At 43.5% G+C, this 15,778-nt stretch overlaps 1 protein-coding gene and 1 pseudogene across 8 annotated transcripts in view; one reads left to right on the forward strand and one right to left on the reverse strand.

Moving 5' to 3' along the window:
- Nucleotides 1-15,778, forward strand: part of KDM5B (lysine demethylase 5B) — an 80,485-nt gene that overhangs the window by 847 nt on the left and 63,860 nt on the right. For 2 of the 8 annotated variants that reach the window (XM_063793251.1, XM_054657724.2), the window contains exon 1: nt 352-778. The exons of 5 other annotated variants lie outside the window; for them this stretch is intronic. The gene's annotated coding sequence lies outside the window, so the exon portion shown is untranslated. Of the gene's footprint in view, nt 1-307; nt 779-15,778 lie in introns of those variants that run through there. One more of the 8 variants, XM_016936015.4, reaches the window with a different exon arrangement.
- On the reverse strand, nt 10,336-14,230 carry LOC104004693 (probable mitochondrial glutathione transporter SLC25A39; annotated as a pseudogene).

Here is a 15,778-nt window from a genome sequence, read left to right on the forward strand (position 1 = left end):
GGGAGGACTGTGGGCCCGGCGAGGCTCGGCAGGCTGGTCCTCGCCTCCGCTCCCGGGGTGCGGGGGTGTGTGATGGGGTGGGGTGGGGGTGGGGGACTTGCGAGTTGTCGTGCGAGGAGGAAAGTTTTCAATATGGCGGCGGGAGCCCCTGGTCCTTTGTGTGGTGGCGGCGTCGGCCCGGAGCGGCCCTCACCTGGGCGCCCCACCCTCCAGACCAGGGCACCCCTCCACCGCCTGGTCCCCGGGCCTCCAGGTGTCCCCCGGGCCGGGGTCAAGAAGGGGGCGGCCAGCGCTGGCTGGGGGCGGGGAGGAGCCGCGGGTCCAGCCCCGGAGCGGATGTTTGTGGGGGGCGTTAGTGTCTGGGGGACACTTTTGGGGCGGCGGGGGCAGGACGGGCGGCGGTGGGCCCCGATGCCCGCCCGCGCTCCCGAACGCGCACACTCCCGGCTTCTTCTGGCTCAGCCGCTCGGCTCCCCGGGGAGGCCTGGGCTGTGCTGGTGGGGATGGGGTCCGGGCGAGGCCGTGTTTGTAGGGGAATGTCAGACGGAGAGACCTCCGAAGATTTCGTGCTCGTTTCCCCCGGCCCTCAGGCTCCGGGCACTGAAAGGCAGTCACCCACCGCAGCCCTTGCAGCCCTTGCAGCCCTTCCAGCCCTGTCTACAGCGCCTCGGGCCTGGGGGCAGTGAGTGAGGGGTGGGTGTTGCTGAAACCATCCGTAACGGCTCCAACGTTCGCTGAGGAGAGCCCGGCCAACTCCTTCCTCCGTGGCCGGAACTGGGTGCGCTCCTACACCCCTGTTTTTTTGCCCACCTTTCGGGAGGGTCTGAGTCCGAGTTGGCCTAAGCGGCGGTTGGACGGGCTGGGACCGTTGGGAAGAGGGTTTAACTGCCTTTCCTACTGTTTAAGAATCTTCTCCCCACTCTCTCCCCCCACCCCCACTTCTAAGTGGAGGAAGACCCCTTCCCACCCCTTTCTCCCTTAAGCTTGCTTTTTGTAATGACATTTTGAGTTGTAGGGATTCTGTTTGTAATCGTTATGTTTTGGAAAGCTGTTTTCAGGGAGATCCCTGAAAATAAGGCTTCTTAACCCTTCCCTGCCCCAAATTAAAACACGGACACCTACTTTAGTTTTTCTTAAGCAAGTTTGAAAATGGAGATGAAATACATGCTTCAGAAAATAACTGGCCAGCGAATATGAGGGAAATGTTTGAAAATAGATCCATTTCTTACAGCGAAGTGGGCAAGGTTGATTCTTGCTGCTTAAGGGAAGTACGTTTCTCTTAGTGCAAAGAGGCCTGCAGAAGTTATAACAGGGCTGATTAGAGCCAAGGTTTTAATTCTTGAATAATAGGTCATGTTTCACACTGTAGTAATGTAGCTTTATGTCACATGCTAGGAAGGGTGAATATGAATATTGCACATTTGCATAATGGGATTTTATTCAGAAATTGGGTAACTTGACTAAGTTCTTAGTAACCAAAATGTGGGGAGTCAGGTTCCTGGGAGGTGTCCTCCATGTTGGTATTGTGGTATACCAGGGCTGGGGTAAATCCTTTATCTTGTTTTCTTGTTCTTTGCCTTTTAGAGGGCCCTTTTCCTGAAAAGATAGTGTTGCTCTGGTTAGGCTTGGCTACCCATTTCCTCATCTTGGCTAGAATATTAATGGTAATCTTTGCAAAATGTGTGATCGAATTGCCTTTTTCTCACTCTGAATGTCAGACAGACATGATGGCCACCATTTTGTATTGAGAGTGCTACATAGTACAGCCTGAGGAAAGGGGTTAAAGAGGCACCAATAATCTACAAATACAACCAGTACTCTGTTTGGAGACCTCCTTTGTGTGGAGGGGACTTGCTTCCTCCTTTGTTTAACAAACTCCTTTGCCAAATGGAAAGAGTTTGAGAGTATTTGTTGTTGATATAACCACAAAAAGGGAAATCTTTCCAGAAGTTGTAGCTCTTGAAGAGGGGTCTTCTTGGAACAAAGGCTTCTTAAGAGATGTAAACAGTCTTTGTTTTAGAAACTGTTTTGTTTTTGGGAAAGCTAACTGTGAACAAGTGGTTTCATATAGTTGATATATAGCAACAAAAAAACTCTTCAAGAAGTGTGAAATATTTTCCATGGTGATATATATAATGTCTGTATTTCTGGATGATTTTTGTTCGCCGAGTTTTTGGAACACAAATGGTTATATTAGAAGGGGAATTGGAACTATTGGTATTTTACTTGTTAGAAGGTAAGGAGAAGTATAAAACATTTCTGTCTCCTTTTGTTCTTACCTTTGTATCTTTACCAATGGTACTTAATATAGTTTCAGTTTATAGCTGCTTTCTCAGTGAGACTCCCAAACTGCTTGGCTTCTGAAAACTTGGAGTGCTTACATTATTTTGTATATGGCAGCTTAGGGGTTCTCAGAAATTTGAAAATATAGTAAGATAAATGTGAGAAAACGTGATTAAGTCAAGAAGACTATACTTCAAATCTGAGTTTGAAGTTTAATACAAACCTTTGTTTCAAATTATATCAACTATGTAGGATAACCAGGCTTGTTTTCTGGACCAAAACCTTCTTAAATTTACAATTCATCTGGCTTCTGGTTTTGTCACCTTTAAAATGCAAATTTTTAATTTCCTCCATGATACTGTACTTAGATGTCTGTTTAAGGACAAATGATATTTTTCCATATCACTTTGTGGTATTTGGAGATGAGTAATTTTAAGGGTGTAACTATTAGGCAGAAAAATAGTTGGCTGCTCAGTAAATACTTTTTTGTCTCCCAAATTTTGATAGGAATATATTTATGGCTTTAGTAACTTATTTTCTTGCTTTCAAATGTCTCACATTTGGCCATAGATAGATTCCACAAATTTCTTTTTTTTTTTTTTTGAGACGGAATTTTGCTCTTGTTGCCCAGGCCTGGAGTGCAGTGGCTCATCACAACCTCTGCCTCCTGACCTCAGGTGATCCATGCGCCTCGGCTTCCCAAAGTGCTGGGATTACAGGCGTGAGCCACCGCGCCCGGCCTAGATTCCACAGATTTCTTCTTTGTGTCCGGAGAAGGTTTAAATCAAACCCCAGAGGGCACAAGAGACAAAAATTTTTCAGCTTTAACTTCTTGTGGTTACTAGTTTGATTCCTTCATCTTTATAGCCAAGTGTAAAACTGCCCTGAAATGTTTTAATACAGTCACCATTTTTGAGTGAGCCTATTGGTTCCACTCCTAGAGAAGAGGGAGGAACTTATACACTTCTTTGTATGGTAGAAGTGTTAATGATATGGAGCTCATTTACTCCCTTACCAGCGTATCATTCTCCCCAATTTGGGGTTTGATCGACTTAGGCCTAACCCTCTCTCTGTTTTCCCTATTTCTTTGGTGTCATGAAATCTTTCCCTACTTGTATCTTTGGCCACTTTAAGCCTTTAACGTTTAGAAAAGAGGCTTATCAGTAGAAACATCCTTGAGCAAAGGAAGAACTTATAACTACTTAAAAAAAAAACCCTTTTATTGAAATATACCATACAATTCACCAATTTATGATGTGTAATTCAGTGGTTTTTGATATTTTCACAGCGTTGTACAACCATCACCACAATCAATTGTAGAACATTTTCATCTCCCTCAAAAGAAACCCTGAACTCACTTGTAACTACTTTTTTTTCTTTTTTTTTTTTATTATACTTTAAGTTCTAGGGTACATGTGTACAACGTGCAGGTTTGTTACATATGTACACATGTGCCATGTTGGTGTGCTGCACCCATTAACTCATCATTTACATTAGGTATATCTCCTAATGCTTTCCCTCCCCCCTCCCCCGACCCCTAGCTACCTTTTAAGACAAATTTAGGACTATAATGCCCAGGAGAAAAACCTGGTAGGAGGTTGGATTAAGTCCTACAGTTCTAGGCCACAAATGTCTACCTTTTTTTTTTTTTGAGATGGAGTTTTGCTGTTGTTGCCCAGGCTGGAGTGCCATGGCGCAACGTCATGTTGCTCACTGCAACATCCGCCTGCCGGGTTCAAGCGATTCTCCTGCCTCAGCCTCCTGAGTAGCTGGGTGGGCATGCACCGCCACGCCCGGCTAACTTTGTATTTTTAGTAGAGACGGGGTTTCACCATGTTGGTTAGGCTGGTCTTGAACTCCTGACCTCAGGTGATCACCCACCTCGGCCTCCCAAAGTGCTGGGATTACAGGCGTGAGCCACCGCACCTAGGCCACAAATGTCTACCTTAAAGCTAAAACAAACTTCATTTGTTGTAGTTATTGAATGGGTGTTTAGCTAAATTTGACTTTGCCAGTGGTAAATTGGGCACATTAGTAGCCACAAACATATCTACCCAATTGTAATTCTTAGTGAACTAATAAACAAAACTTGTAGACTTTAAGAATGTAATGTGAATGATATTGCAAATATGAGTCAGCTAAAGATTTGAGTCCCCACCCCTACTGGAAAAATTTCCTTCCCTTCCTATGGTTATAGGGTATGGTTTTAAACATGCAATCTAAACTTTTAAAAGAGCGAAATGAGTAGAGAATTGCCTTTGAAAAACATTAATAAACATTCTCTATTAAAAGCCAGGGCCTGAAATTTCCTTTTTTTTTTCATCTCACTCTGTCATCCAGGCTGGCATGCAGTGTTGCAATCAAGGCTCCCTGCAGCTTCCACTTCTTGGGCTCAAGTGCTCCTCCCTCCTCAGCCTCTAATAAATTGTAGGGATGCGGTTTCTCAGTATGTTGCCCAGGCTGGTCTTGAACTCCTAGCTTCAAGCAGTTCTCCCGCTTTGGCCTCCCAAAGTGCTGGGATTACAGGCATGGGTCAGTGCACCTGGCCTGAATTATTTTGTTGAGACACTGATAAGAAAAATTAAGAGAAAATTATTAAACCTTAATTTTATTCTTTCTCTGTTTCTAGGGTAATTTTCTTTATGACCTGTTGGCCTAGACTTAGAGTATTAGAGTATTTCAGGTTGATAGATTAGTGAAAAATGTGTTTACTGGTTTACATTTATAAGTGGGTAGAAATCTGCCAGTGGGGGAATTTTCTCTTGGGTAAAAAAATACAGGGCTGGGCATAGTGGCTCGTGCCTGTAATCCCAGCACTTTTGGGAGGCCTAAGTGGGCGGATCGCTTGAGGTCAGGAGTTCAAGACCAGCCTGGCCAACATAGCGAAACCCTGTCTCTACTAAAAATATAAAAATTAGCTGGGCATGGTGGCGGGCACCTGCAATCCCAGCTACTCGGGAGGCTGAGGCAGGAGAATTGCTTGAACCCAGGAGGCAAAGGTTGCAGTGAGCCGAGATAACTCCATTGCACTCTAGCCTGGGCAACAGGCTCAAAAAAGAAAACAAACACAACAACAACAACAACAACAACAAAACAGTGTAAACTATTCGATTAAAAAAAATGAACCCTGTTTAAATGCTGTAATGGGACCTTTCTGTAGACTTTTGTAACCTTTCATTGTTGCCTTAATTGGACCCCATTAAGGTTGGCTGTAGAAAAGGATAAGGGAAAGCCCGTGCCCCTAAAATGAAAGTGCTAATTAGGTTTCTGGTGTTCAGGGTTTTTTGAAGCCTATGCGTGTACTTCTTTCCAAATGCCATCTATAGGTTTGAAAAACTACTAACCTAGGAGTACCTTGCTTTCATCCTTGGACAGTCCTCTCAGTGTTGAGATTGTTGTGCAATTTTTTTTTCTCTAAGAGAATTTGGTATTTTCTAATATACCTGTTATAGTACAGATCATTGGCAGCCTCAAAAAAAAAAAAGATGGAATGAAGGTTGGGAACTGGAGGGCTACACATTCTCAAATTTAAGTTTGGGTCTCTTGAAGGGGACTCACCAGAGGGCGTACCGACAAGTCTCTTTGGGGTGAGTGGGTGGGTGAGTTGACACCTTGGGAAAGCCATATTCTTGGGCTGCTGCCATTGACTTTTGATTATTTAAAGTTTGAGATACTAATAACTGGATTTATAAAATCCAGATTGTGAGAAACTTTCTTAGACATAAGAATGGTATGCAATTGAGAAGTATTTCTTAAGTATTTATTAACTGCTGTGTCCTTGCATGGGATTAAAGAGGAAAAATTAATATGAAAATTAAATGAAAATTTAATTTTAAATAAAATTGTAAATAAAAATTAAATGAAAAATTAAATTGTACACTTCCACAAATTCATTCAGAAATGTTTCTTTTTCTGTCATTATTAGATGAATTCTTTGAATTTGCTTTTTACAACCAAGTTTATGAACCAGATTAATGAAGAAAAGATGTCTCTAGGACAGTGAGGCATTTCAGTTCCATAATCGTAGGATGTTTGGAACAAAGATGCAGAATTTGACTGGATTGCATTCTTTTAAGTCCTCTACCCCCCACCATGATTTAAGACACTCAGACCTTTAACTGTAGACCATCCTTCTTAAAGCACCATCAGCATATATCTTTACACATGGCCTTAGAGTCATCCCATATGTGCTGCTGCTGCTTTTTTTTAAGCATTTAAGCTTTCTTTCGGATATAAAAACTAATCATTTTGTTCTGCCAGACCCATCACTTCAGGGAGTACATTAAAAAATTTTATTACGAAAAATGTCAAGCATACACAAAAGTGTAAAGAATAGTTACTTTAGCTATTTTCCTGGATAGAAGAGCAGAAAGTGGAGTAGCAGCATTGGAGTTGAGACAAAACTAGGGATCTTCATTTGTAAAGAACAGCTTAGCTTGGCTTTTGTCCTATTCAGGTTATAAGTGACATTTGGGCAATTATGAGGTGAGCTTTCTAGCCTTCAGTCAGTGATGGTCATTTTGCCCAATTAGGTTGGGGATAGTATTTCTCAGTTTTAGTCAATGGCTTTGTTGCTTTGTTACACATTTGTTGGGACATGTCAAGTAACTTGACCAGCTGCAGGTCTGTTGGCACATGGAGGTGTTGGAGTCGGTTGGTGGGTGGAGGTTAGTCTCTGCTAACATCACTTCATTTCTTTATCTGTTCATTTTTGTATTGGCCAGACTTTATCTGAACTTTCTTTTCTTAGGAAGGGGTCTTCTGGTCAAAGTGGGTATTTAGCCTGACAAAACAGAGCTGACATCAGTAGTAACCAAGAAACAGAATGATGTTCTAGCCAGGCATGGTGGCTCTCACCTGTAATTCCAGCACTTTGGGAGGCTCCAGGCAGGAGGATCACTTGAGGTCAGGAGTTTGAGATCAGCCTGGGAAACATAGTGAGACCCTATCTCTACAAAAGACAAAAAATTAGCTGGGAATGGTGGCGTGCACCTGTAGTCCCAGCTGCTCGGGAGGCCAAGGTGGGAGGATGGCTTGAGCTCAGAAGTTCCAGGTTGCGGTGAGCCCTGATCACGCCACTGCACTCCAACCTGGGCAACAGAGCAAGACGTTGTTTCAAACACAAACAAAACAAAATGGCTGGGTGTGGTGGCTCACACCTGTAATCTCAGCACTTTGGGAGGCCAAGGCAGGTGGATCATGAGGTCAAGAGATTGAGACCATCCTGGCCAACATGGTGAAACCCTGTCTCTACTAAAAGTACAAAATTAGCTGGGCGTGGTGGTGCGCACCTGTAGTCCCAAGCTACTCGGGAGGCTGAGGCATGAGAATCACTTGAACCCGGGAGGTGGAGATTGCAGTGAGCCGATATCGCACCACTGCACTCCAGCCTGGTGACAGAGCAAGACTCCGTCTCAAAAAACAAAAACAAAACAAAAGTCCCTTTCTGGAAAAGAAGTTTTAGGGAAATGAGAATTTGAAGAGTCTGATGAATTACTTGTTAGATTGTTAGGTTCAATTTAAAAATTAGGTCATTGGAAAATATTTTCTATTAATGTCCCTTAAAATCTAAAGACTTCTCCCTGCTTCCCTGAAATAATAACTTCATTTCTGAGATAGGAGATGCCACCAGGCAGGTGGTCACATAATGACCTTTTAGAACTTGTTGATTTCATTTCACATGGTAATCTCTTGTAAAATGCTGTGAAATTTAACTATTATTTTGCAGGGATAAAAATGAGGTTTATCAAGGGGACTGTGTGTATGTATATTTTTATTTATCACGTTTTTTTCTTTTTTAAAAATTACTTTTTTTTTTTTTTTGAGATGGAGTTTCACACTTGTCGCCCAGGCTGGAGTGCATGCAGTGGCGTGATCTCGGCTCACCGCAACCTCTGCCTCCCAGGTTCAAGTAATTCTCCTGCCTCAGCCTTCCTAGTAGCTGGGATTACAGGCACCTGCCACCACACCCGGCTAATTTTGTATTTTTAGTAGAGATGCGGTTTCTCCATCTTGGTCAGGCTGGTCTCGAACTCCCGACCTCAGGTGACCCGCCCACCTCGGCCTCCCAAAGTGCTGGGATTACAGGCGTGAGCCACCGCGCCCGGCTTAAAATTACTTTTCAAAAGCCAGTTCCTCTATTATGTAAAAGAGGACAGGAGGGGTATTTTCTAGATTTTAAAAAATAGGTGGGTAGAGTCTTCAATCTAGTTACATCATGACCTTGGACAAAGTCATTTTTCTGCAACGTATGCTTGTCATCTGCTCTAAGGGGATCTGACACTGACCTAGGGCTGCTGTCCAGACTAATTAATTGATGGATTGCAAGGAGCTTAAATCCCAAAGCTTTATTTGCTCATTGCTAAGAAGAGTCTGGGGACAGATTTAGTGAGACAAGGGTTAGTGCCAAGTACACATCCCTCATTTTCCCATATAGTGAAGGGATTTCCCCTTGTCCCCCGGGGACAGAGTCTTGCTCTGTTGCCCAAGCTGGAGTGCAGTGGTGCAATCATAGTTCATTGCAGCCTTGACCTCATGAGCTCAAGCCATCCTCTCACCTCGGCCTCCTGAATAGCTGGGACCACAAGTATACATGCCACCACACCCAGAATTATTTTTTTTTTTTTTAGGGACAGGGTCTTGCTGTGTTGCCGAGGCTGGTTCGAACTCCTGGCCTTAAGCCATCCTCCCACCTCAGCTTCCCAAAGTGCTGCGACTACAGGCATGAGCCACTGCACCTGGCTGTAAAGGGATTGTTTTCTTTTTTTTCTTGTTTTGTTGCCCAAACTGTAATGCAGTGGCACAATCACAGCTCCCTGGAGCCTCGAACTCCTGGGCTCAAATGATCCCACCTCAGCCCCCCATTTAGTTGAGATTACAGGCACACACCACCATGCCTGGCTAATTTTTCAAATTTTTTTGTAGAGATGGTGTCTCACTATGTTAGCCAGGCTGGCCATGAAGGGATGTTTTAAAAGTGAAACTTGAAAAGGCAAACCGCACCCCCCAACCCCAAAAAAAGGCAAAAACCCATCATCAAAACCAGAGTATAGCCAGCATAGTGGCTCACACCTGTAATCCCAGCACTTGGGGAGGCGCAGGTGGGAGGATTGCTTGAGCACAGGAATTTGAAACCAGCCTGGGCAACATAGCAGACCCTATCTGTACAAAAAAAAAAAAAAAGACAAAAACCAATCGAACAAAAAAAACCCTAGAATATATAGACTATAATCCTTCAATTGGTTTAGACAAAGCTTTTCTGTCCCTGAATCTTTATTTTTTTTGAGACAGGGTCTCACTATGTTGCCAGGCTGGAGTGCAGCATGATGTGATCTTGGCTCACTGCAAACTCCACCTTCTGGGCTCAAGTCATCCTTCCACCTCAGCCTCCCTAGTAGCTGGGACTGGGACTACAGGTGCATACCATCATGCCCAGCTAGTTTTTGTATTTATTTTAATAGAGACGGGGTTCACCATGTTGCCTAGGCTGGTCTTGAACTCCTGAGCTCAAGCAGTCCACCTGCCTAGGCCTCCCAAAGTGCTGGGATTACAGGCACAAGCCACCACGCCCGGCCTGTCCCTAAACAGATTAGTGAGATTAACATGTTTTAAAAGGTAGAGCTGTTAAAAATTATTTCAGAAAATTTGCAGGTGCATTTGTGTGTCTTATGTAGTGCGTGTATATAGGCAGGAGTTTAGTTTGGTGAGATTTATATTAAGAAGGGTTTACAGTGATTTAAATTTCCCCTAATATGGGATGACTGTGACATTGTGGAAGCCATGCAAATAGAAGGGTATTGTACTTACTAACATAATTTAAATAATCTCAATTCACGTCTGACAGGAGGGGTCAATAGTTGAAGTCTAGTAATTTTGCAATTATCCTACTTGTAAAGTGGGGAGAAAAGTAGAAGTGGCAGGAAAAATGTTTACCTAGATCTTTTAAGAAAATATTTTAGGACAAGAGCCACCATCATATTTTATTCTTTTATTTATTTATTTATTGAAGTTAATTATATTTAGACTTAAGGAATTAACAAAGGAGCGGGGAGACTAGACCAGGTCCCAGGATTTCTTGACTCCTTGGGGCAGGCCCAGCTACAGCAAGCACAGAGGGAAACATAGGGGAGGGGCAGATAGCAGATTTGGTCTTGAACTTGGAGGGTAGGAAATTGATGATCCCCAGGATGGAAGCAGCAGGAAGAAGCTGTGTCTGAGGAAGGCCTGGGCTGCCCAGAGGGGCAGCCTACCCCTGGACCCCTGGGGCTGTTGCACAGCGGGAATGGAAACAAGGATCCTCCCCTCAGGGCTGAGGAAAAGGCACTTGGTTCAGTCCCTCCTCCCCTCTTTCCCCATCCGTTGGAGAGATGGGGGTCCTTGCCTCCTTGCCCCTTTGAATGGCCCAGATGCTGGTCCTGATTGAGTCTCTTTAAGAGACTTTTGCTGAACTCATAAGTGGTGATCGTGATAGCATAGGAGGGGATAGACTTGATGATCCAAGGGAGGAAGCCTGCAAAGAGCCCTCTGATGCCCGACTTGACACAGATCCACCTCTGAGCAACCAGGTAGAGTCCGCATCCAGGGATGTCACTTCCACGGCTTCCATCACTCTGAGTGTGGCCTGGTGTTGAGTCTTCATCACGACAAAGGTTAGGGTCGGCACTGTAGCCAGCATCATGGTGATGCTGCCAGCTGCAAAGCTGACTCCTATGGTTGTCATGGGACCATGGAGGTCCTTTGGCCTGAGCCCATTCAGCCAGCTCTTCACTAGCTCGTAGTTGAACCAGTACAGGGCTGAGAAGGGCACATCTCTAAGGAGAGTGGGGCCCCGGCACAGCCACAGTGAGCACCAACCACTCTAAGCCACTGGAGCTCAAACACAGGTACCAGCACATAGTGTAACATATGCTGAACCTGCAGCTTTGTCTGCATAAGCTCCAGGGCACTGATGATTGCAGTGATAGTGCCAGGGTGGGCCAGCACACCAGCTACCAAGGTTATGTAGAGGTAAGGGCTCAGCCACACAGGCAGGCCTTGAGTTGGTTGTAGGCAGTGAAGTAGTTGGTGGTAGCTGGCACAGTCATCACCACGGTGGCTGGGAGGCCACTCCACAGGGTCCTGGTGCCCTTGTGCCTCAGAATCTTCACAGAGGCATCCAAGGTGCCAGTGAAGCTGGTAGGGTCTTAAAACCAGGTGGCACAGCGGGGACCATTTGGTCATAGGTACAGAGGCTCCAGGACACCATTGTAGTACAGGATTGGAGAGAGGAGGGCAGCTTGGCATAAGAGAGGCTCTGAAGTCTGGAGGAAGGTGTCAGCTCACTGGCCACCAGTGGGCACTGAGACTGCAAATGGACCTTCCACCATGTCCAGGGGTGTCATGAGGAAGGAGGTGACCACAGCCCTTGAAACCTGAGACCACCATTTGTTGGAGGGAGCTAATGCCCCCAGAGTCCTGTCAGTCATCTTGCAGCTTCAGTCCTAGCTCTAGATTGGTGCTTGTACAGTGCGAGGCTGGTCAGGCCCATTCCAGCTCTGTGGCCTCACCTTGCACCAAGACTGACTCCCTGTATTTTGCTCCCTATATTTTATTATTTACCAACAATTAGACAATCTTCACCTTGCACCAAGACTGACTCCCTGTATTTTACTCCCTATATTTTATTATTTACCAACAATTAGACAATCTTATGTAAAAAAAAAAAAAAAAAAGCTAATTAGGACCCCTATGTAATCATATAAACTTAAATTTCCTAGTTTTTTATTCAAATATATCTTCTGTTATTGGACCTCATAACATTGCCTCTTAGGTAAACCCATGTAGAGAGTAGTCCCCTCTTTTTTTTTTTTTTGAGATGGAGTCTTGCTCTGTTGCCTAGGTTTGAGTGCAATGGTGCGATCTCAGCTCACTGCAACCTCTGCCTCTGGGTTCAAGTGATTCTCCTGCCTCAGCCTCCTGAGTAGGTGGGATTACAGCAACGTGCCACCATGCCCAACTAATTTTTGTATTTTTAATAGAGATGGGGTTTCACTATGTTAGCCAGGCTGGTCTCAAACTCCTGACCTCGGATGATCTGTCTGCCTCAGCCTCCCAAAGTGCTGAGATTGCAGGTGTGAGCCACTGCGCCCAGCCTCTAGTAGTCTCCTCTTATCTGCAGAAAGGAAAACCACGGATAGAATTTGTCAACCGCTGTCCAAAAATAGGTGAGGACAGTACAATAAGATATTTTGAGAGAAAGAGAGACTACATTCATGTAACTTTTATTATTATTTTTTTTTTTTATTTATTTTTTGGAGACAGAGACTTACTCTGTCCCCCAGGCTGGAGTGCAGTAGTGTGTCTCGGCTCACTGCAATCTCCGCCTCCTGGGCTCAAGCGATTCTCATGCCTCAGCCTCTTGAGTAGCGAGACTACAGGCACCTGCTACCACGCCCGGCTAATTTTTGTATTTTTAGTAGAGTTGGGGGTTTTACCATGTTGGCCAGGCTGGTCTTGAATTCCTGACCTCAAGTGATCTGCCCGCCTCAGCCTTCCAAAGTTCTGGGATTACAGGTGTGAGCCACCACACCCGGCCCCATGTAACTTTTATTACAGTGTATTGTTTAATTGTTATTGTTAATCTCTTACTGTGCCTAATTTATAAGTTAAATTTTATCATAGGTATGTATGTATAGGAAAAAAACATAGTATATATAGGGTTTAGTATTTGCTATCCATGGTTTCAGGCATCCACTGGGGGTCTTGGAATGTATCCCTCCAGATAAGGGTGGGGACTACCATATACTACATTTCTATTGTGACTTTAATGTGGATTTTTTGGTCTTGAATCAGTCACTTAATACTGCTTTCTAAATGTATTAAGACACTCCCCAATGGTATATGTACCATTTTAAATTGTCAAATGCTTAGGTATTTTTGTTAGGAGTAGATAGCTAGGCTAAGATTTCTTTTCCCAGCTATGTACTTTATGTGCCCTTAGGCAGATTGTTGTGCATTCTTGAGTTAATTTTTGCCATCTCACTGGCTTGACCAAATTGTAATGTTCAGAGAACTAAAGCCTAAACTTACTGTGTTTCAAGCACTTGATTGGAACTTTTCATTAAGCACATATTCTTATGGGGCATACATACTACAGGCTACAGATACTGAAACATTTTAATACTACTCTAATCACATAACCCCAGAAACAAAGAACAAATCCCTATCAAGCCCACATAATTACAAGGTCTTTAAGGCAGGATCCTCCCAATTTTCTGTGGTTATACCAACTCATCATTTGGTGATATTTAAACCAGATGGTAATATCTCATCCTTGCCAGGCTTTAACTTGGAAGAGATGGGAGGTAGGAGCCCTTAGGATTTGTATTCTGTTATCTTTATAGGACAGTGGGGGAAAGGGGTGGATATAAGAGAAGTTTATACAGTGAAATTTGAGTATTACCTCCACTTTGTAAAATTCCAGGTCTTTAGACTTTTGCCTGTCTCAGAGAGGCTTTCATCCAATATGATGTATTTTGGACAAATTGAGAACAGCCACCAAATTTTCCAGTGGGAGGCTGGCTTCAGGGATTTGTGGTAGAGTATGGGTTTGGGGTTTTTAAAAATTGTGCTTGGTAGCAGCCCACTCTTCTGGGTTCCTCTATAACTACTGTTTTTCTCTGGTAACCTTGTGGCTTTTCCCATCTTCCATTTCTAAAATATATTTTTGATTTATAGAATATATAGTTGCTCATCAAGATTTTTTTGACAAGAACAAAGTTTAGAATTTGATTTAGGATTCTAAGATAGTTTGGTTTTGAGGGGTAACATTAGCCAGCTAGGAAATGAAAACTTCAAGAGAATAGAGATTTTGTGGAAAGAATAGAGTAGGAATCAAAATGTTGGGTTTCTGGCATGTGTTCCATTATTTCCATGTTATCCTTGAGCTCCTAACCTTAAGGAGGGTCATGACTATTTTCAGAGCTTTATTCTATTAACCTGTCTGTAAAATGGGCAGCTTAAAATATCAGCCCTTCTTTACATAGTGAGGCCCAAAGAGGGAAGGAATCTTGCCCAAATCCTGGTGGAGCCAGATTTGAACTTAGGCTGTGCAGGTCCTCAGTTACTGCTCTGAACTACTGCATTGCCTTTTATATAACCATAGTAATGATACAATTGTGATTTCATGAGATGATTAATGGGAAATTATGAATCTATTATTTTTGCATATATACTTTGTATCCTGGTAGGTTCAGCAAAACAAAAACAAAAGCAACATATTTGTTGGTTTTTGCTGCTAAGGCAGATCCGTTTTATAGAAAAGGAAACAAACTGAGCTTGAGAGACTTGACTTGCCTAAGGTGACACAGCCTTGAAAGGACAAATTGGATGTTGCAAACCATGGCTCTTTATTCCCAAGTTCAGTGTTCTTCTAATTTAATATATAATGGCTCCCTTCATAGATCCCAGAAATTAGCCTGCTTCTCTCTTTCATCTCCCCTTACAGTCTTTTTTTTTTTTTTTTTTTTTTTTTTTTGAGAGGAAGTCTCGCTGTGTGGCCCAGGCTGGAGTTGGAGTGCAATGGCACGGTCTTGGCTCACTGCAACCTCTGCCTCCTGGGTTCAAGCGATTCTCCTGCCTCAGCCTCCGGAGCAGCTGGGATTACAGGCACCCACCACCATGCCCGGCTAATTTTTTTTGTATTTTTAGTAGAGACGGGGTTTCACCATGTTGGCCAGGCTGGTCTCAAACTCCTGACCTCGTGATCCACCCACCTCGGCCTCCCAAAGTGCTGGGATTACAGGCGTGGGCCACTGTGCCCGGCCTACAGTCTTTTTTTGACTGTGGTCTTCTCTCTCTTCCTTCTGGCCACCCAGACTTGCATTCATTAATAACAATAGTAAGCTGCATGTATACAGTTATCAAAGTACCATTTAGATTTGTGTGTTTTATCTACTTATCAGTATTTATGAACTTAGCCCATTCATATACTGTTAGTTTGTTGGCTCATTTATATGTAAACTCCTGGCTCATCAACTCCAGTGACCACTCAGCTTCACATTGGAAGAGTATTTAGGACTCGGGGCTCCCTATATAAATGTACCACTGCCTCCCATTAAAGTCATTCTGGGGTTCATCGCAGAATAACTGAATTAGAATCTCATGTGGGCCTAAGTGTTTGAATTTTAAAAAGCTCCTCCGGAAGCTCTGCTAGGCTTGAGACCCACTGGTTTAGGTAATTTCATGACAGGTTTAGGCAGCTAATATAAGGAATTCTCAAAAAAAAAAAAAATCTAAACACCAAAATCCCTCAAAATATAGAAAACAAAATAAAAATAAAAAAGAAAAAATAAGGAATTATCTTACCTGTTGACTTCAAATTAATCAGAAATTTCTCAGTTCTATTACAGAAAACTGGGCAATTCTTTTTATCAGCTCTGTTGAATGAAGAAATGAATTGAGTCCTTGGAGTTGGTTGTGGTCTCAATTCAGTACTTATTATTGATATGTCAGTAAG

This window comes from Pan troglodytes, chromosome 1 (genome assembly GCF_028858775.2).
Source record: "Pan troglodytes isolate AG18354 chromosome 1, NHGRI_mPanTro3-v2.0_pri, whole genome shotgun sequence".
Taxonomy (NCBI): Eukaryota; Metazoa; Chordata; class Mammalia; order Primates; family Hominidae; genus Pan; species Pan troglodytes.